Raw genomic sequence first — 21,255 nt, 5'->3', positions numbered from 1 at the left:
ATGAGCATGTTTTAATTCACAAGAATAAATTTTCTCGAGGTAAAATTTTTAAAAGGAAAACTAGCACAGAGAGTCAAGGTAAACCAGAAATTAAATCTGAAGTTAGTGAGAAAAGTATGAAGGGAGACATGTGAAGGAAAGACATTTTGGTATTATTTGTAATTATTATAAGAAACCTGGACATGTAGTAGCTAATTGCTTCTGATTGAAACAGAAAGAGAAAGAAGTGGTCCCAGATGCTTGTGTGCAGCATATTGAAAAACCTGTAAAACCACAGGGTTTAGAAAATACTAATGAAATGTGTCAGTGTCTGACCAAGTTAAGAAGGGATATGAAACTTTAATAACAGAAGGATTTGTATCCTTGAATGAGGGATCCAATTCAGTACCAATAAGGATACTGAGAGATACTGGAGCTGCTTAATCACTAATATTAGACAGTGTGCTAAGGTTTAGTGATGAGTCTGACATTGGTGAGATAAATTATATAAGAGGAGTAGGGAGTGCCCTTATGCCAGTACGTTTACATAGAGTAAATTTAAGGTCAGGATTAGTTATAGGGGTTGTTAAAGTAGGATTACAATCCAGTTTGCCTGTGAATGATGTTTCTCTTTTGTTAGAGAATGACTTAGCAGGTGGACAAGTTTTTCCTGAAGTGCATTTGACAATAAATTCAAATTCTGAGGAACCACAGAAGGATTCTAACACAGATTTTTCCTGTGTTGTAACAAGAGCTATGGCTAAAAAGACTGATGTAAAGGATGAGGTTGTTACCCATGACAGTTCAAATCAAGATTCAAATTTTGAGGATGCATCAGAAACTTTCTTAACTACCTTATTTGCTCAGCATTTTGGTGGTAAGTCTGACCAGAAAGATTTGTCTTTATCTCGGAAGGAGATGATAGCAGAGCAGGGTAGAGATCCTGAGATAGTTAAATTAAAAGAACAAGCTCTTCCAGATAGTGGAATTGAAAAAAGTACCAGTAGGATATTATTTTGAAAAGGGAGTATTAATGAGAAAGTGGAGATCGCCTGTAATTCCTGCTAGTGAGGAATGGGAAGTTAATCACCAGGTAGTAGTTCCTAAAATTTACCGAAATGAGATTTTAACTGTGGCTCATAGTATTCCTTTGGGTGGTCATTTAGGTGTAAAGAAAAGTATGAACAAAGTTTCTAAACATTTTTATTGGCCTAGTTTAAGACAAGATGTGGTGATATTTTGTAGAACGTGTCATACGTGTCAAATTGTTGGTAAACCTAATCAGGTTACTCTGGTGGCCCCCAATGCAACCAATTCCTGTATTCGGTGAGCCGTTCTCAAAAATCATTGTAGACTGTGTAGGTCCTTTGCCAAAAACTAAAACTGGACGTCAATGTTTATTAACTATTACGTGTACAGCGTCTAGGTTTCCAGAGGCAGTACCTCTTATGAATATAACAGCCAAAACTGTGACAAAGGCTCTTATAAAATTCTTCACTTATTTTGGGTTGCCTATGGAAATACAATCAGAGCAAAGTAGTAGTGTTATGTCAGGGTTGTTTCAGCAGATAGTTTATAAACTGGGAGCAAAACAGATTATTTCCTCAGCCTATCATTCAGAATCACAAGGAGTCTTGGAGAGATTTCATTCTGCACTAAAAACTATGATTAGGACATATTGTGTGGAAAATGAAAAGGACTGCGATGAAGGTATACATTTGCAGCAAGGGAGGCAGTACAGGAATCATTAGGTTTTAGTCCTTTTGAACTTGTATTTGGGCATAGAATTCGAGGACCTTTGGCTTTGTTGAAAGAACAGTGGATTAATAAAGAAGTACACACTAATTTGCTAGATTATGTTTTGAAATTTAAAGAAAGATTATATAAAGTTTGTAGCTTGGCCAAAGAAAATTTAAAGTTAGCTCAAGAGAAGATGAAGAGGTAGTATGATAAGGAAGCTAGGATGAGGTCATTTAAGCCTGGAGATAAGGTGTTGATTCTTTTCCCAGTGTAAACGAACCCATTACAAGCCGAATTTCATGGTCCTTACGAGATTAAATCTAAGGTAAATGATGTAGATTACATGTTAAAACCCCAGATCGGAGAAAGACAACACAGCTGTGTCATATAAACATGATAAAACCATATTATAAGACCATAAGACCGTAAGACAAAGGAGCAGAAGTAGGCCATTCGGCCCATCGAGTCTGCTCCGCCATCTTATCATGAGCTGATCCATTTTATCCTATTTAGTCCCACTGCCTCGTCTTCTCACCATAACCTTTGATGCCCTGGCTACTCAGATACCTATCAATCTCTGCCTTAAATACACCCAATGACTTGGCCTCCACTGCTGCCCGTGGCAACAAATTCCATAGATTCACCACCCTCTGACTAAAAAATTGTTTTCGCATTTCTGTTCTGAAAGGGCGCCCTTCAATCCTGAAGTCATGCCCTCTCGTACTAGACTCCCCCATCATGGGAAACAACTTTGCCACATCCACTCTGTCCATACCTTTTAACATTCAAAATGTTTCTATGAGGTCTCCCCTCATTCTTCTAAACTCCAAGGAATACAGTCCAAGAGCGGACAAACGTTCCTCATATGTTAACCCTCTCATTCCCGGAATCATTGTAGTGAATCTTCTCTGTACCCTCTCCAACATCCTTTCTTAAATAAGGAGACCAAAACTGCCCACAGTACTCCAAGTGAGGTCTCACCAGCGCCTTATAGAGTCTCAACATCACATCCCTGCTCCTATACTCTATTCCTCTAGAAATGAATGCCAACATTGTATTCGCCTTCTTCACTACCGACTCAACCTGGAGGTTAACTTTAAGGGAATCCTGTACGAGGACTCCCAAGTCCCGTTGCATCTCAGAACTTTGAATTCTTTCCCCATTTAAATAATAGTCTGCCTGTTTATTCTTTCTGCCAAAGTGCATAACCGTACACTTTCCAACATTGTACTTCATCTGCCACTTCTGTGCCCATTCTTCCAATCTATCCAAGTCTCTCTGCAGACTCTCCGTTTCCTCAGCACTACTGGCCCCTCCACCTATCTTCGTATCGTCAGCAAACTTAGCCACAAAGCCATCTATTCCATAATCCAAATCGTTGATATACAATGTAAAAAGAAGTGGCCCCAACACTGATCCCTGTGGAACACCACTGGTAACCGGCAGCCAACCAGAATAGAATCCCTTTATTCGCACTCTCTGTTTCCTGCCAATCAGCCAACGCTCTATCCACGTGTGTAACTCTAACAACGCTCTATCCACGTATTATGAGAGAGAAGCTGCTACTATGACTGTAGTGATGAACAATGAGTCTCATCTTGATGAAAATGCAGTCGAGGATTCATCCAAAACTCATTTTAAACCCAACCAGGTTACCAAATTCAAAAATTCTAGCAAATATTGGTGAAAAATTAGCTCATTTACAGACAGAGCAGAGAGAGCAGATGAAACAGTTATTTTTTAAATATAGAGATTTGTTTCCAGACGTCCAAAGAACTGCTGTAGCTACACATGATGTAAATGTTGGAGATGCAAAACCTATAAAACAACATCTGTATCATATGAACAGGGAAAAATGTGAACTTGCTGAATAAGAAATTAAGTGTATGTTAGAGAATGTTATTATTAGACATTCTAATTCGAATTGGAGTTCACCATGTGTTATGGTGCCTAAGCCAGAGCATAATATTAGGTTCTGTACGGATTACAGAAAGGTGAATGCTGTGACAAAAACTGTTGCATATCCGATCCCTAGAGTAGTCGATTGTCTGGATAAAGGTGGACAGCCCAAGTTCCTTACAAAAATTGATTTGTTAAAAGGTTATTGATGTGTTCCATTGATGGATAGAGGTAGAGAGATTTCAGCATTTGTAACCCCATCTGGGTTATATGAATATAAGGTTCTTCCATTTGGGATGAAGAATGCACCAGGTACTTTTCAGAGGATGATTAATAGCATGATTCAGAGATTAAAAGATACAGATGCCTATACTGATGATTCGTTTACAGGGAATAATACGTGGAAAGCACATATTACGGCGATGGAGAAATTATTTAAGAGACTTTCAAAAGCTAACTTAACTATTAACTTAGCTGAAAGTGAATTTGGTCATGCCACTGTGACTGTTAAGGAAAAGGGTTAAGGAAATTAGACGCCAGTTTCATAACACAGTCCAATGTTATAGGAGTACAATATTTTGATCACTCTTATTAAGGGTAAAGATAATGTGATCGCTGATTGTCTGTCCAGATGTAACAATTTTTTTGTACAAATTGTTAAAATTTTGATTCCTTAAGAGCCCAATTTTTACTTTTTGGAAGGAGGTGTTACATGCTCAAGGAGATCCGTTTTTTTGTGAGAATGATGTAATGGTGTTTTGGAGGTCACCTGATGTGATTTTCCCGCCGATGTGAGGTCACGTGATGACATGTGCACCATGGCTATATAAGGGTCGACCCCACGTGACGCAGTTAGTTTTTAGTTTATAGATTTCCAGGTAGAACGTGCTGTGTCTCCGTTTCTGTTGCGTGTTTGTTTTTGTGACGTGTTTCATTTTTAAAATGGAGTGTTGCATTCCATTGCAAAATACAATATTATTGGACTGGAAATGTTTGGCTAGATGTGCTGATTTACTCAATTCCAACAGTAGAAGGGAGAGTGAAGACTTTACCGAAGTACACGACCAAAGGATCGAGAGGAGTCGGCTTCGTTTGGCAGTTTAATGAAGGATCGACCTTATTGAGTCTTCATTGGAGGAATAGTGACCTGCATCGTAGATAACTCTTGCCAAAAAGCCCAAAGAGTTCATGCAAAGGTTTGCTCTCTCTAAAAGAATTTAAGGTCAGCTGGTTTAAACTGTTTATTTACCGCCACGTGAATTCTGTGGACAGAACCAGCAGGAAAGTCGTGTCCATGAAGAAATCCTTCTCCAGAGAAGTTTCTCCCAATTGAACGTATAAATCTGTCAGACTTTCGAATTTATCGCTTTAAGAACTATAGTTGACTTTGTCGCTTTAAGAACTGTTTTGGCATTTAACGGTTTAAGAACCAGTGCTGAGTGACGATTTGTTGAATGGCTGCATATCGGTTAACTTCCGGTTAAAGTTTTCGTTTGCTTTTTTTTTTCCTTATCATTTATCTGCGTTTAATAAATGTTTGGTTGTTTTTATATAACCAGTCTCGGTTGATACTCATTGTTACTGGTTATGTAACAGATGGTCTTTTTTTATATGTTATTTTGGGGGTCCCTTTGCTTCGTAGCTGCTTGTTAGGAGACGAATCTCAAGGTTGTGTAATGTATACATACTTTGATAATACATGTACTTGGAACTCTTGAACTCTGAACCGGTCCAACATTGACTGGGAACGCCAATGGAACAAAGGATTCGATGGGGCAGTATGTGTTAGCCATGTCTAAAAGGATTTCATTAAGCAGTTTGTGTGTGGTCCAACTAGAGGGGAGGTTATGCACTGTATCCCGGTCATGGAAATGAACCAGTTGACGGACCTTTGGGTAAGCCAGTGCAAGTTGCAACAAGGCAAGAGTTACGTTGTTGCTCAGGTAAGGATAGTTTACAGGTAGTGTGCAGTCAATCTCCGCAAGAAAGGTCTTTGAAAAGCAGAGCTTCCCTTTCACAGAAGCGGACTGGAACCATTTACATACCAAGACAAGATAACGATGCAAATAACAGATTATAGTGTAACAGTTGTTTACTAATTCTGAATTATCATTGGTCATTAATGTGCAGACTCGTTTGGCTATTAGTACTGTATTATTTTAATTTGAATGTTTATTAAACAAGGAAATAGACAATTTGAACAAAAACAGGTTGCATTGCAAACACGAGAAAATCTGAAGATGCTGGAAATCCAAAGTAACGCACACACAATGCTGTAGGAACTCAGCAGGCCAGGTAGCATCTATGGAAAAGAGTAAATAGTTGACATTTTGGGCTGAGACCGTTAATTTAGACTGTAAAGAAAGAGGTCAGATTAAGAAGGTGGGGAGATAAGGAAGAAATACAAGGTGGTAGGTGATAGGTGAAATGGTGGCGGGGGTGAAGTAAAGAGCTGGGAAATTGATTGGTGAAAGAGATAAAGGGATTGAGGAGGGGAAATATGATAGCAATGGATAGAAGACCATGAAAGAAAGAGTGAGAGACGGGCAAGGAGATAAGGTAAGAGACAGAAACAGGAATGGAGAATAGAGAATGGTGATGGAGAGGAGAGGGCAAATACCAGAAGTTCGAGAAATCGGTGTTCATACCATCATGTTGAAGCCTACCCAAATGGAATATAAGGTGCTGCTCCTCCAACCGGAGTGTGAATTCCTGGTGGTAATAGAGGAGGCGATGGTCTGACATGTCGGAATGGGAATAGAGGGTAAAATTGAAATGAGTGACCACCGGGAGATCCCACGTTTTCTACCAGATGGAGCGAAGATTCTTGACGAAACCGTATTCCAAACTACATCAGGCTTCTCTGATATACAGGGTACCACACAATGACCACTGGATACTGTAGGCAACACCAACACCCTTGCAGGTGAAAGTGTCGCCTCAGACTGCTTGGGGCAATGAAAGGTAATGAGGGAGGTGGTGTAGGGGCACAAGTGGCACTTGTTCCGTTTGCAAGGATAAACACCAGGAGGGGGATCAGTAGGGAGCAACAAGTGGACAAGGGACTCGCATGGGGAGCAATCGCTGCGGAAAGTGGAGATTGAGGGTGGAGGAGGAGGGAAAATTACCATTTGGTCATTATCAGTCTCCGAATAAACAACTCTGTAAAAAGTGATATTCTCCTTGTGCCCAGGTAACTGAGGTTTGATTGAAGAACGAGTGTGAGTTTGCAGATTCCAGCTACTGGGTGGTGGTAGATACATGGAGTTTCCTTCGAGATACCGAACCCTTGACTTTGTTGTACAAGATAAAGCAATTCAACCCCAGTTGCCGATCAGTCCTCACACAGAATTCCTCCTGTGTGGAGTATTACATCACCTTTGTTGATGTTGGCTGGGGAGAGAAGTAGTCATGGCTGGAATGATGCACAAACATCCTTGCTATATCTGAGAACATCACCAACTTTAGCCATGAAGATCCCCCAGCAAGAAAATAACCCTTGCCCACTGTACACTCGAGTTGCGCAAACTTCCGAGCAGGGAGTGAAGCTAATAAATAGACTTCCAAACGTGATGATAGAGTGTCATGTTTCTCCTGCCCAAACTTCTTAACCTTAATTGCTTCTAATGGGGCTGCAACAGTAAAACAGGAGCATTAGATGGGCTTGGATCAGGTGAGTGAACAGATGGAAACAGTAGCTGCCTCGGGCCGGGCTGGATCCCATGAGTCGATGGGACAAGAGGTTGCCTCATGCTGCAGTGAATCCCATTGGTGCATGATGGATAGAGAACGCCTCGGGGTGGATTCGATCCCAGTCCATGACAGCATCACTGAAGAGACCCGAATTCTCTGTGCAAATCAACTGAAGCCACAATCTATGTTGTCATTTACGAGGGAAGGGAAGTGGGGAGTGTGGAAGTTACAGCAAGTCAAGTAAAGCTGGATCTAACATATAGAGAGGCTTTGAGGAAAGAGAAGCAGAATAAACTGTGTAAAGGTAGTAAGATAGAAGGGCTGAAGTGTGTGTACCTCAATGCAAGGAGCATCAGGAACAAAGGTGATGAACTGAGAGCTCGGATACATACATGGAATTGAGATGTCGTGGCCATTACAGAGATTGGCTAGCACCAGGGCAGGAATGGATTCTCAATATTCCTGGATTTCAGTGTTTTAAAAGGGATAGAGAGGGGGGAAAGGGGAGGAGGGGTGGCATTACTGTTCAGGGATACTATTACAGCTACAGAAAGGGTGGGTAATGTAGCAGGATCCTCTTTTGAGTCAGTATGGGTGGAAGTCAGGAACAGGAAGGGAGCAGTTACTCTACTGTGGGTAATCTATATGGCCCCAAGTAGCAGCAGAGATACAGAGGAGCAGATTGGGAGGCAGATTTTGGAAGGGTTCAAAAATAACAGGGTTGTTATCATGGGTGACTTTAACTTCCCTAATATTGACTGGCACCTGATTAGTTCCAAGGGTTCAGATGGGGCAGAGTTTGTTAAGTGTGTCCAGGACGGATTCCTGTCACACTATGTGTACAGGCCGACTAGGGGGAATGCTATACTAGATCTAGTACTAGGTAATGAACCATGTCAGGTCACAGGTCTCTTAGTCAGTGAGCACCTGGGGGGCAGTGACCACCTCTCCCTGGCCTTGAGCATGGAAAAGAACAGAATCAGCAAGGACAGGAAAATTGTTAATTGGGGCAGAGCAAATTATGAGGCTATAAGGCTATAACTTGCGGGTGTGAATTGGGATAATGTTTTTGCAGGGAAATGTACTCTGGACATGAGGTCGATGTTTAGAAATCTCTTGTGGGATGTTAGGGATAAATTTGTCTCAGTGAGGAAGATAAAGAATGGTAGGGTGAAGGAACCATGGGTGACAAGTGATGTGGAAAATCTAGTCAGGTGGAAGAAGGCTGCATACATGAGGTTTAGGAAGCAAGGATCAGATGGGTCTATTGAGGAATATAGCGAAGCAAGAAAGGAGCTTAAGAAGGGGCTGAGAAGAGCAAGAAGGGGGCATGAAAAGGCCTTGGCGAGTAGGGTAAAGACAAACCCCAAAGCATTCTTCAATTATGTGAAGAAAAAAAGGATGACAGAAGTGAAGGTAGGACTGATTAGAGATAAAGGGGGAAGATGTGCCTAGAGGCTGTGGAAGTGAGCGAGGTCCTCAATGAATACTTTGGTATTCACCAATGAGAGGGAACTTGATGATGGTGAGGACAATATGAATGAGGTTGATGTTCTGGAGCATGTTGATATTAAGGGAGAGGAGGTGTTGGATTTGTTAAAATACATTAGGACGGATAAGTCTCCAGGCCCTGACGGAATATTCCCCAGGCTGCTCCACGAGGCGAGGGAACATATTGCTGAGCCTCTGGCCAGGGTCATTATGTCCTCGTTATCTACGGGAATGGTACCGGCGGATTGGAGGGAGGCGAATGTTGTCCCCTTGTTTAAAAAAGGTAGTAGGGATAGTCCGGGTAATTATAGACCAGTGAGCCTTACGTCTGTAGAGGGAAAGCTGTTGGAAAAGATTCTTAGAGATAGGTTCTCTGGACATTTAGAGAATCATGGTCTGATCAGGAACAGTCAGCATGGCTTTGTGAAGGGAAGATCGTGTCTAACAAGCCTGATAGAGTTCTTTGAGGAGATGACCAGGCATATAGATGAGGCTAGTGCAGTGGATGTGATCTATATAGATTTTAATAAGGCACTTGACAAGGTTCCACACGGTAGGCTTATTCAGAAAGTCAGAAGGCATGGGATCCAGGGAAATTTGGCCAGGTGGATCCAGAATTGGCTTGCCTGCAGAAGGCAGAGGGTGGTGGTGGAGGGAGCACATTCAGATTGGAGGATTGTGACTAGTGGTGTCCCACAAGGATCTGTTCTGGGACCTCTACTTTTCATGATTTTTGTTAACGACCTGCATGTGGGGGTAGAAGGGTGGGTTGGCAAGTTTGCAGACGACACAAAGGTTGGTGGTGTTGTAGGTCGTGTAGAGGATTGTCGAAGATTGCAGAGAGACTTTGATAGGATGCAGAAGTGGGCTGAGAAGTGGACCTGGAGAAGTGTGAGGTGCACTTTGGAAGGACAAACCCCAAGGTAGAGTACAAAGTAAATGGCAGGATACTTGGTAGTGTGGAGGAGCAGAGGAATCTGGGGGTACATGTCCACAGATCCCTGAAAGTTGCCTCACAGGTGGATAGAGTAGTTAAGAAAGCTTATGGGGTGTTTGCTTTCATAAGTCGAGGGATAGAGTTTAAGAGTCGTGATGTAATGATGCAGATCTTTAAAACTCTAGTTAGGCTACACTTGGAGTACTCTGTCCAGTTCTGGTCGCTTCACTATAGGAAGGATGTGGAAGCATTGGAAAGTGTACAGAGGAGATTTACCAGAATGCTGCCTGGTTGAGAGAGTATGAATTATGATCAGCGATTAAGGGAGCTAGGGCTTTACTCTTTGGAGAGAAGGAGGATGAGAGGAGACATGATAGAGTTGTACAAGATAAGAGGAATAGATAGAGTGGATAGCCAGCGCCTCCTCCCCAGGGCACCACTGCTCAATACAAGAGGACATGGCTTTAAGGTAAGGGGTGGGAAGTTCAAGGGGGATATTAGAGGAAGGTTTTCTTTTACTGAGAGTGGTTGGTGCGTGGAATGCACTGCCTGAGTCAGTGGTGGAGGCAGATACACTAGTAAAATTTAAGAGACTACTAGACAGGTAAATGGAGGAATTTAAGGTGGGGTTTTATATGGGAGACAGGGTTTGAGGGTCGGCAAAACATTGTGGGCCGAAGGGCCTGTACTGTGCTGTACTGTTCTATAAATTGGAAGGAGATGCTGGCAGGGATGGCAGTGTGAGTTTCTGGGGAAAATGAGGAAGGTGTAGGATAAATGTATTCAGAAAACAAATAAATACTGAAATGGCCAAATAGTACAACCGTGGCTGACAAGAAAGTCAATGCTAATGTAAAACCAAAAGGGAGGGCGTACAACAAGCAAAAATTATTCAGAATACAGAGGATTGTGAAGCTTTAACACCTGGCAGAGAGCAACCTAAAGAGGGAAGAGATGAATCATGCAAGCAAGCTGGCAAACATGATCAAAATGGATAGTTTTAGCTTTTCCAAGAACGTAAAAATAAAAGAGAGGTGAGATTGGATATAGGACTGCTAGAAAATGAGGCCGAGGAATAATAACGGCGGGTGGAGGGGGGGGGGGGAGGTTACAAGGAGATGGCAGATGAACTAAATGAGTATTTTGCATCACTGGAAGATACTAGCAGTGCACCAGATGCTGAAGGGTGTGAGGGAAGAGAAGAGAGTGCAGTTATTATTACAAGGGAAAAGGTGATCTAAAAGCTCAAAGACCTGAGGGTTCGGAAGTCACCCGATCAAGATGAACAGTACCGCAGGGTTCTGAAAGAGGTAACGCTCCTGACTGAACGTGTGAAGGAAATGGAGCTGGGGATGGACAGACCTAGAGTTTCCAGGATGCTGACACCAGAGATTCAGTGAGTTGGTCAAATCTGAGGTCAGGCTGCAAATAGCTTGGTGACTACCACAACTGGAAACGGGAAGAGACAGAGAGTGCAATGTCTCCCTGTGGCTGTGACCCTCAGAAACAAGTACACTCCTTTGGATACCCCTGGGAGGATGACAAATCAGAGCACAGCAGCCCGTCAGGTCGGTGGTACTGACACCCCGGTCCGATGCTCCGTGGGAGGACAGGACAAGCAGAGCAGTGATGACAGCAGACTCACAGTACAGGGGATGTGCAGGAGATTCTGTGGCCGCAATAGAGATGACACGATGGTGTGTCGCCTCCTGGATCCCAGGGTCAGTCATGTCTCAGGTGCGCAGAATTTCCAAAAGATAAACTTGCTGGTTGAGTTGATGGTAAGGAAGCCAAATGCAATGTTAGCATTCATTTCAAGAGGACTATAATACAAAAGTAATAATGCTCAGACTTTATAAGGCAGCGATCTCCAACCACCGGGCCGCAAAGCACGTGCTAACGAGCCGTGAGGAAACGATATGAGTCAGCTGCACCCTTCCTCATTCCTTGTCACGCACTGTTGAACTTGAACATAGGGTTGCCAACTGTCCCGTATTTGCCAGGACATCCCTTATATTTGATTAAATTCATTTGTCCCGTATTTCCCCTGCTAAGGTAGAGCGTTCCTATGATAACTTTCGTGCCGAAATGTCGTGAAGCGAAGAAGCAATTGCCATTAATTTATATGAGAAAAATTTTTGAGCGTTCCCAGACCCAAAAAAAACCCCTAACCAATCATACCAAATAACACATAAAACCGAAAATAAGTAACACTAAAATATAGTAAAAGCAGGAATGATATGATAAATACACAGCCTATATAAAGTAGAAATAGTTTATGTATAGTCGGGAAGATGAAGGCAAAACCAATTTGTGGGGGAAAAAATCGGCAAGTACACAAATGCGCATGTCAGGCACGCGCACACAGGTGTCCGCGCAAGGCTTCATTGTCATGATAGTCTTTTTGGGGTAAGGTGTCCCGGAATTTGACTGCTACTTTTGTTCTTTATTTGGGAGTGAGAAAGTTTGCAACCCTAACTGTAAAAGACATGTTGAGGTGAGTTTAACCCTACTTGAACACCACCCCCCCCACCCCACCCCACCCTTGGAGTCAGCCGGTCTGCAAGAATATTGTCAATATTAAACCGGTCCGTGGTGCAAAAAAGGTTGGGGACCCCTGTTATAAGGCAGTGGTCCGATCACACTTGGAGTATTGTGAACTGATTTGGGCCCCTTACCTAAAAAGGTACGTGCTCGCATAGGAAAGGGTCCAGAGGAGGTTCACAAGAAAGATCCTGGCAATAAAAGGGTTGATGCACGAGGATTGTTTGATGGCTCTGGGCCGAAACTCAATCTTCTTTAGAAGGATGAGGGAAAATCGTAGAAACTGATCAAATATCAAAAGGCCTGGGATGGAGTGGGGAGGGTGTTTCCGATCATGGGGCAGTCCAGGACCACAGGACACAGCCTCAGAATACTAGGACATCCGGTTAGAACACAGATGAGGAGTAATTTCCTCAGTAAAGGTAGTGAATCTGTGAAGCCTATGTCAGGATGTTGTTTATTGACTATATTTCAGCGTTTAACACCATCATTCCCACAGTCCTGATTACTAAGCTACAGAACCTGGTCCCTCTGCAATTAGATCCTCGACTTCCTAACCGGGAGACCACAATCTGTGCAGCTTGCTGATAATCAGATTGTGTGGATTAATGGAGACAGGTTAACCCCGATTGACATCAATGGATCCGGGGTTAAGAGGGTAAACAGCTTTAAGTTCCTCGGCATCAATATTACTGAGCTCACATGGTCTGTACATAGAGGCTGCGTGGTGAAAAAGGCACAACAGCGTCACTTTCACCTCAGACGGCTGAGGAAGTTTGCTATGGGCCCCCAGATCCAAAGAACTTTCTACAGGGGCACAATTGAGAGCATCCTGACTGACTGCATCACTGCCTGGTACGGGAACTGTACCTCCCTTAATCGCAGGACTCTGCAGAGAGTGGTTTGGACAGCCCAGCACATCAGTAGTTGTGAACTTCCCATGATTCACGACATTTACAAAGACAGGTGTGAGAAAAGAGCCCGAAGGATCATTGGGGACCTGAGTCACCCCAACCACAATCTATTCCAGCTGCAACCATCCAGGAAATGGTACCGCAGCATAAAAGCCAGGACCAGCAGGCTCCGGGACAGCTTCTTCCACCAGGCCATTAGACTGATTAACTCACGCTGATCTGAGGGCATTTCTATGTGGCATTGACTGTTCTATTTCTTATCAATTATCATAAATTACTATGATTGCACGTTGCACATTCAGACCGAGATGTAACGTAAAGATTTTTTACTGCTCATGTACGTGAAGGATGCAAGAAATAAAGTCAATTCAAATTCAACTTAATATCTTCTCCCCACTGACGATCAACACTGGCCCTGGTGCACCTCAGGGATGTGTGCTTAGCCGACTGCTCAGCTCCCTCTGCACCCATTACTGTGTGATTAAGTATAGCTCAAATGCCATCCATAAATATGCTAGATACAAATATTGTTGGCAAAATCTCTGATAGAGATGAGAGGGCATACGTGAGCGAGATATACCAGCTGGTTGAGTGGTGTCGCAGCAACAACCTTGTGCTTAATGTCAGTAAGACAAAAGAGCTGATTGAATGAAGGATACAATTAGGGAACAGGAATCAATCCTCATAGAGGCATCAGAAGTGGAGAGAGTGAACAATTTCAAGTTCCCAGGTGTCAATATCTCTGAGGATCCAACCTGGTCCCAACATATTGATGCTGCTACAGTATAAAGAAGGCAAGAGAGTGGATATATTTCATCAGGATTTTAAAGATATTTGTTCTGTCACTTTAAAATACTCAAAAACTGCTATAGATGTCTTCTATCTACTGTATATTATTTAAACTATATTATTTCTGTTTTTGCACTGTTTTTAATCTACATGATATACATACCGATATACACACATACTGGTTTATTTATTCTTTCTATATTATCTTGAAGCTGAGAACAGGTGTCCGGAAGCTTTGCTCATTGCAGCCGGGGACTTTAACCAGGCCAACCTCAGAAAGGCGCTGCCAAAGTTATACCAACATGTCTCCTGCCCCACTAGAGGCCCGAATATACTTGACCATTGCTACACAGCAGTCAAGGATGCCTACCGTTCCGTCCCACGACCTCACTTCGGAAAATTGGACCATACTCCTCCTCCCGACTTACAAACAGAAACTGAAGCAGGTGGTCACGGTGCCAAAAGTAGTGTCGTGTTGGACGGAGGAAACGGATGAGGTCCTCCGTGACTGCTTTGAATCGGTGGACTGTTAGTATTCAAGGACTCGGCAGCTAACCTCGATGAGTATGCCTCAGCTGTCACGGACTTTATTTGGAAATGCACGGAGGACTGTGTGTCTCACAAGACAATCTGGGTATTCCCTAACCGGAAACCTTGGATGAATTATGAGGTCAAGTCCCTTTTAAAAGCTAGAGCTGCGGCTTTTAGGTCCGGGGATACCAGTCACTACACGGAATGCAGGCGTGAACTCCGGATAGCCATTAAGGGAGCCAAGAGGCAATATCGAGCCACGTTGGAAGCCCAGGCTAACCAGAGGGATGCCAGTGGGCTATGGCAGCGTCTAAATAAGATCACTGGGCGCAAAGAAAAGGCTGGGAATATCAGTAACTGTGGCACTTCTCTTCCTGATGAACTTAACATATTCTCCTCAAGATTCAAACAGAAGAGGAGCTTCCCGCTCCCTCCGGATGCACCAGACCTGGTGGCATCGAGATTCATCGTCACCGAGGAGGACGTTAGAAGGGCCTTCCTGAAGGTAAATCCAAGGATGGCTACGGGCCCAGATGGCGTCCCAGGACGGGTTCTCCGGGCCTGGGCAAGCGAGCTAGCTGGAGTGTTTGCTGACATCTTCAATTGCTCCTTGCTTCAGTAAAGATACCCTCGTATTTTAAGTAAGAAACAATAATCCCAGTGCCGAAGAAGAGCAAGGTGGCATGCCTGAATGACTATTGACCTGTGGCTCTAACATCAATTTCTATGAAGTGCTTCGAGAGATTGATTATGGCACACATCAACCACAGCCTACCGGTCAACCTCGACGCTTTACAATTCGCCTACCTGAGCAACAGGTCAACGGCGGATGCCATCTCTCTGGCCCTACATTCCTCCTTAGAACACCTGGAGAATAAAGACGCATATGTAAGGCTCTTTTTCATTGACTACAGCTCTGCCTTTAATACCACCATTCCAAATAAACTGATTCCTAAGCTCCGGAACCTGGGCCTTAGCACTCAGATCTGCAGCTGGATCTTCAACTTCCTCATATATAGGACCCAGGCTGTAAAAATAGGGGAAAAGCTCTCCTCTACAAGCACTCTGAGCACCAGTGCCCCACAAGGCTGTGTACTCAGCCCTCTGCAGTACTCACTGTACACCCATGATTGTGTAGCCAAGTTTCCATCAAACTCAATATATAAGTTTGCTGATGACACAACAATTGTAGGTCATATCTCGGGTAATGATGAGTTTGAGTACAGAGAGGAAATTAGGGACCTGGTGGCATGGTGCGAAGACAATATCCTATCCGTCAACGTCAGCAAGATGAAGGAATTGGTTGTTGACTTCAGAAGGAGTAGCGGACCGCACGACCCAATTTACATCGGTGGTGCGCAAGTGGAACAGGTCAAAAGCTTTAAGTTCCTCGGGGTCAATATCAGAAATGACCTGACTTGGTCCAACCAAGCAGAGTTCACTGCCAAGAAGGCCCACTAGCGCCTTTACTTCCTGAGAAAACTAAAGAAACTTGGCCTGTCCCCTAAAATCCTCACTAATTTTTATAGATGGACCGTAGAAAGCATTCTTCTAGGGTGCATCACAACCTGGTATGGAAGTTGTCCTGTCCAAGACCGAAAGAAGCAGCAAAAGATCGTGAACACGGCTCACACATCACACAAACCAATCTTCCGTCCTTGGACTCACCTTATACCGCACGCTGTCGGAGCAGTGCTGCCAGGATAATCAAGGACACGACCCACCCAGCCAACACACTTTTCGTCCCTCTTCCCTCCGGGAGAAGGCTCAGGAGCTTGAAGACTCGTATGGCCAGATTTGGGAACAGCTTCTTTCCAACTGTGATAAGACTGCTGAACGGATCCTGACCCAGATCTGGGCCGTACCCTGCAAATATCCGGACCTGCCTCTCGGTTTTTTTGCGCTACCTTACTTGTCATTTTTCTATTTTCTATTTATGATTGATAATTTAAATTTTTAATATTTACTATCGATTTCTAATCCAGGGAGCAAGAAGCGCAGAATCAAATATCACTGTGGTGATTGTACGTTCTACTATCAATTGTTTGGCGACAATAAAGTATAAAGTAAAGTATAAAGTATCATGTGCTGCATTGAAAGAAATTTCATGACACATGCCAGTAGTAATAAACCTGATTCTGGTTCTGACTCTGAATTCATCCCCACAGACGGCTGAGGCCAATTCACTGGGTATATTTAATGTGGAGGTTCTCGACTGTGGGGAGGAAAAGAAGGTCTGAGAGGGTTCAGAGGGCTGTCATGATCTTTTACTTCTGGCGGAATGGTGCAGCAGACTGGATGGGGCCAAATGGCCTAATTCTGCTCCTGTGTTTTATGGTCTGATGGTCTCGGAGCAGCTGCAGGACACTTCAAATGGAAGGCTGAGCAGCCAGACATCGTGGTGAACGGTGCATGTTGGTAATAGCAACGTAGGGAGGAGGAGGGATATGTCCTGTGCAGTGAATTTAGAGAAAGAAGAGAGAAACTAAGATTTTGTAAGCTCTATATTACTCCCAGTGACACTTGTTCGTGCAGGGAGATATAGGAAGATACCACTGATAAATGTGTGGCTGAGAAAGTGGTGCAGGGGACAGCTTCATGGATGAATGGAATCACCGAGAGATGGGTGGGTAGAAACTCTTCACTCCCCAAGGTCTTCTAGAGAAGGAACAGATTTCTCACTGCCAAAACTGGAAGGAATAGTTTTGGCATGACAGATTGGAGGTTTAAAGGGGATCTGAACGGTGAGTTGATGGAGGTGGATATAATTATGTGACGCACACAAAGGTTAGAGAGACAGAGATTGTTTTCCAAGGTGTGGCTGTCTAAAACTAAAGGGAATGGATTTAAGGTGAGAGGGAGGAGTTTAAAGGTGATCTGAGGGTAAATATTTCCCATGGGGAATTGAATTGAATTGACTACAGTATTTCTTACATCCTTCACATACATGAGGAGTAATAATCTTTACATCATGTCTCCGTCTAACTATGCAATCACAGAAATTTATGATAAATGGAACAGCCAATGTCACAGAGAATAGCTGGTCTCCCGAATGACCTGCCAGAGGAAGCAGTGGAGGCAGAAACACACAAAGTCTCTGTTCATGAACACTTCTCAGGAACCTGTCATTCACTGTGTACATCCTGCCCTGCTTGAACTTCCCAGTGCTGGGTCCATTGTTGTTTTCCATCTGTATTAACCATCTGGATGAGAATGTGGTAAATTGGATCAGCAAATTTACGGATGACACCAAGGTTAGCTTGCTAATCTTGACATTGGGTGTGGACCAGCTGGAAAAATGGCAGATGGAATTTAATGCACACAATTATGAGATGTGTGCATCATATGTTTAACGAGAGAAATGTGTGGTTTAAAGAGGATCTGAGGAAAACTGTCCTCTCTCACTAGGAGGTTACAATCTGGAACACACTGCCTGTAGAGGTGGTGCAGGCTGGTATTTAAGGACCATCTGGATGAGCATTTGAATCACCAAGGCAGGGTAGGAGCCAGACCAAGTGCTGAGTTAATAGAGACAGATTCTTGATGGTCAGTATGGACATGCAGAAACTACTGACTGTGAAAGTGCAGTGGGAACCTGAAACACAGAACTTCAGGATGGACTTACCCAAAACATTCAGTATCTAGTACAATGGATTTTTGTTGGACAAGGGTATTATTGGCCAAATACTGAACCAACCCCCTCAAAAGGCGACCGAAATACTCCCATTCCCTGTGTACGGATAACAGTACTTTTATATGGGAATTTGGTTAAGTACTCTGGGAGATATTAGGAGAGATGGCTGATAGCTTGGTCACAGTGGGAGGGTGCAAATGTCTTCTCAGAGGATAAGGGGTTCAGTGGAACAAGCTCACAGCTGAGAATGAAGGTGACAAACCCCACTGCAGTGGAGGAGTGTTGTGGTCAGGGTTGTACAGGATAGAGACAGACCCTCTGGCCCATCACATTTATGGTCCCCATCATGCACAGCTACACTAATCCCACTTCCCTGCATTAGTTTCATATCCCTCTGGGCCTTGCTCACTGAAGCCCCTGTGCATGTGCCTCTAATATTGTTACACAGTTCCCTGTATGTGGCATCACAGGTAGACAGGGATGTGTGTTCCACTTGCCTCGACAGTCAAAGAACTGCCTGTCATTAGAGTAGGACAAAACTGTTTAAAGACAGATTCAAAGGGGATCTGAAGGGTAAATATTTCACACAGAGAATAGCTGGCATCCGAATTTAACTCCCAAAATAGAGTCACTGATTTATAGAGAAATGAAACAGTCCCTTCGGTACAACTCATCCCTGCCGACCAAGTTGTCGACCTGAACTCGGCCCATCTGCCTGCATTAGGCCCATATCCCTCTCAACCTTTCCCATCCATGTGACTGTGCAAATATGTTTTAAATATTGTACCTGAGGCAGAGAGCCGGTGCAGTGAGGTGCTGACAGACACTCACTGTTCCGTGGGCAGGAAGAGGAGAGACGGATCCTACAGCGGAGCCCAACACCACTTCGCCAGAGTCCTGATCCCACCATCCCAGATTTACCGTTCTCCAGGAAACGACGTCGGTGAAGGAGGGACCTCTGTGACGTCAGCACGTCACGGATTGGTAAAATCTTGGTGCCACGTGACGGTGACTGAGCAGCCCGGGAGGCGGAGCAGAGAGAGCTGTCAATCAGTGGAGGCGCTGGAAAACTTGAGACCATTGTAAACAGTGAGTACAGTGGGCGATTTCCGGGATCGGTGACTCCCTCCCCACCCACGGGAATTGAGTGTGTTATAGATAATATTCATATTTTAATTTGCCACTTCAGTCTTATACATATTTGATGTTTGTATTTTGCGTATTTTTGTGTGGATAATCTTTTATAAATTTGCGTAAAAAAACGATGGAACTAGATCACTGAACCCTTCATGAAAAAAAGTGCATCACAGAAAAATATTGTCAAAGCCTAAAATTTAACCCAAAGTAAGTTGTTTTCACAGTCAGCATATATCACCATCTGGTTCAAAGTAAAATGTATTCTCACAGTAGATTCATGTCACCACATACAACCCTGAGATTCTTTTCTGCGTTCATTCTTAGCAAATCTGTAGAACTTACTGTGAACTGTAAATGTGAGGAACTATAAACTGAAAACAGACTGTGCAAATGCAGAAAAATAAATAGCAATAAATAATGAGCATGAAATAACGATATAACAGAGCCCTAAAAAGAATCCTGATATGAGTGTATCTATCCCCTTTTGTTCAAATCCCTGATGGTTGAGGGGTAGTAACTGTTCTTGAACCTAGTGGTGCGAGTCCTAAGGTACCTGTACCTTCTACCTGATGGTAACAGTGAGAAAAGATCATTGCCTGGGTGGTAAGGATTTTTGATGATGGATACTGGTTACCTACGGCAATATTTCATGTAGATGTGCTCAGTGTTTTTTAATGTTTGACCCGTGATGTAGCTGGGCTGAATCTACTAGCATTGCAGGAATTTCCACTCAAAGACATTGGTGTTCCTATACCAGTTCATAATGCAGCCAGTCAGCATACTTTCCACCACAAATTTAAAGAAGTTTGACAACGTTTTCAATGACATGTTGAATCTCTGAGACTCCTGAGGAAGTAGAGAAGCTGCCCTGCCTTGTTCACAATAATATTTATATGATGGGTCCAGGACAGGTCCTCTGAGAGAGTGACACACAGGAATTTAAAGTTACTGACACTCTCCATCTCTGATCGCCCTTTGATTACTGGGTCATGTTCCCCCGGTTTCCCCTCCTAAAGTCTACCATTTGTCCCTTGGTCTTACTGACATTGATTGAGAGGTTGTTGTTATTACACCACTCAGCCAAGTTTTCAATCTCCCTCCTGTACACTGATTCATCACCAGCTTTGATACAGCCCACAACAGTGGTGTCATCAGCAGCTTGTATATGGTGTTGGAGCTGTACTCAGCCACACAGTCATAGGTGTAAAGTGAGTGGTGCTGGCGGCTAAGCACACTTCCCTATGGTGCTCCTGTTCTGACAGAGATTGTGGAGGAGATGTTTTTGCCAATCTGAACTGACTGGGGTCTGCAACTGAGGAAATCCAGGATCCAATTGCACAAGGGAGTATTGAGGCCCAGGTCTGGGAGTTTACTGATTAGTTTTGAGGGGATGATGGTGTTAAATGCTGAGCTGTAATCAATAAAGGGTATCCAGATGTTTGCATCTTTGCTGTCCAGATGTTCAAGAGTTATGTGAAGAGCCAACGAGACAGTATCTGCTGTTGCTTCAGTCGGTGAATTGGAGAGGATCCAAGTCACCATTCAGACAAGAGCTGATATGCTTCAACACCAGCCTCTCAAAATACTTCATCACTGTGGATGTAAGTGCCACTGGGCAATAGTCATTTAAACAGGTTACCACCGGTATGAATGAAGTTTTCTTCAAGCAGGTGGGTACCACACACTGCCAGATCGAGAGATTGAAGATGTCCGTGAAAACACCAGCAAACTGGTCAGCACAGGTCTTCAGTACTCAGCCAGCTACTCCATCCAGACCGGATGCTTTCCTTGGATTCACTCTCTTGAAGGCAGCCTGCACGTCATCTTCAGATACTGAGACCAACTGACCATCGTGAGACACTGGTGTGTGCGATGGTTCCTCCCTCTTCTGGTGGACCAAGTGAGCATAGAAGGCATTGAGCTCGTCTGGAAGCGAAGCTCTGCTGTCCCCTTTGACCACAAGATTT

At 43.7% G+C, this 21,255-nt stretch overlaps 1 protein-coding gene across 2 annotated transcripts in view; it reads right to left on the bottom strand.

The window, feature by feature from the left end:
- The window catches only part of LOC140189264 (histone H2B-like), a 621,074-nt gene that overhangs the window by 63,169 nt on the left and 536,650 nt on the right, over nt 1–21,255 (bottom strand). The window contains exon 1 of one of the 2 annotated variants that reach the window (XR_011883489.1): nt 18,939–19,085. The exons of the other annotated variant lie outside the window; for it this stretch is intronic. The gene's annotated coding sequence lies outside the window, so the exon portion shown is untranslated. Of the gene's footprint in view, nt 1–18,938; nt 19,086–21,255 lie in introns of those variants that run through there. 2 annotated transcript variants of the gene reach the window in all.

Source organism: Mobula birostris, chromosome 28, assembly GCF_030028105.1.
Source record: "Mobula birostris isolate sMobBir1 chromosome 28, sMobBir1.hap1, whole genome shotgun sequence".
Classification (NCBI taxonomy): Eukaryota; Metazoa; Chordata; class Chondrichthyes; order Myliobatiformes; family Myliobatidae; genus Mobula; species Mobula birostris.
Note: the sequence above shows the minus strand (reverse complement) of the source record. Positions and strands in the feature narration are given on the sequence as shown.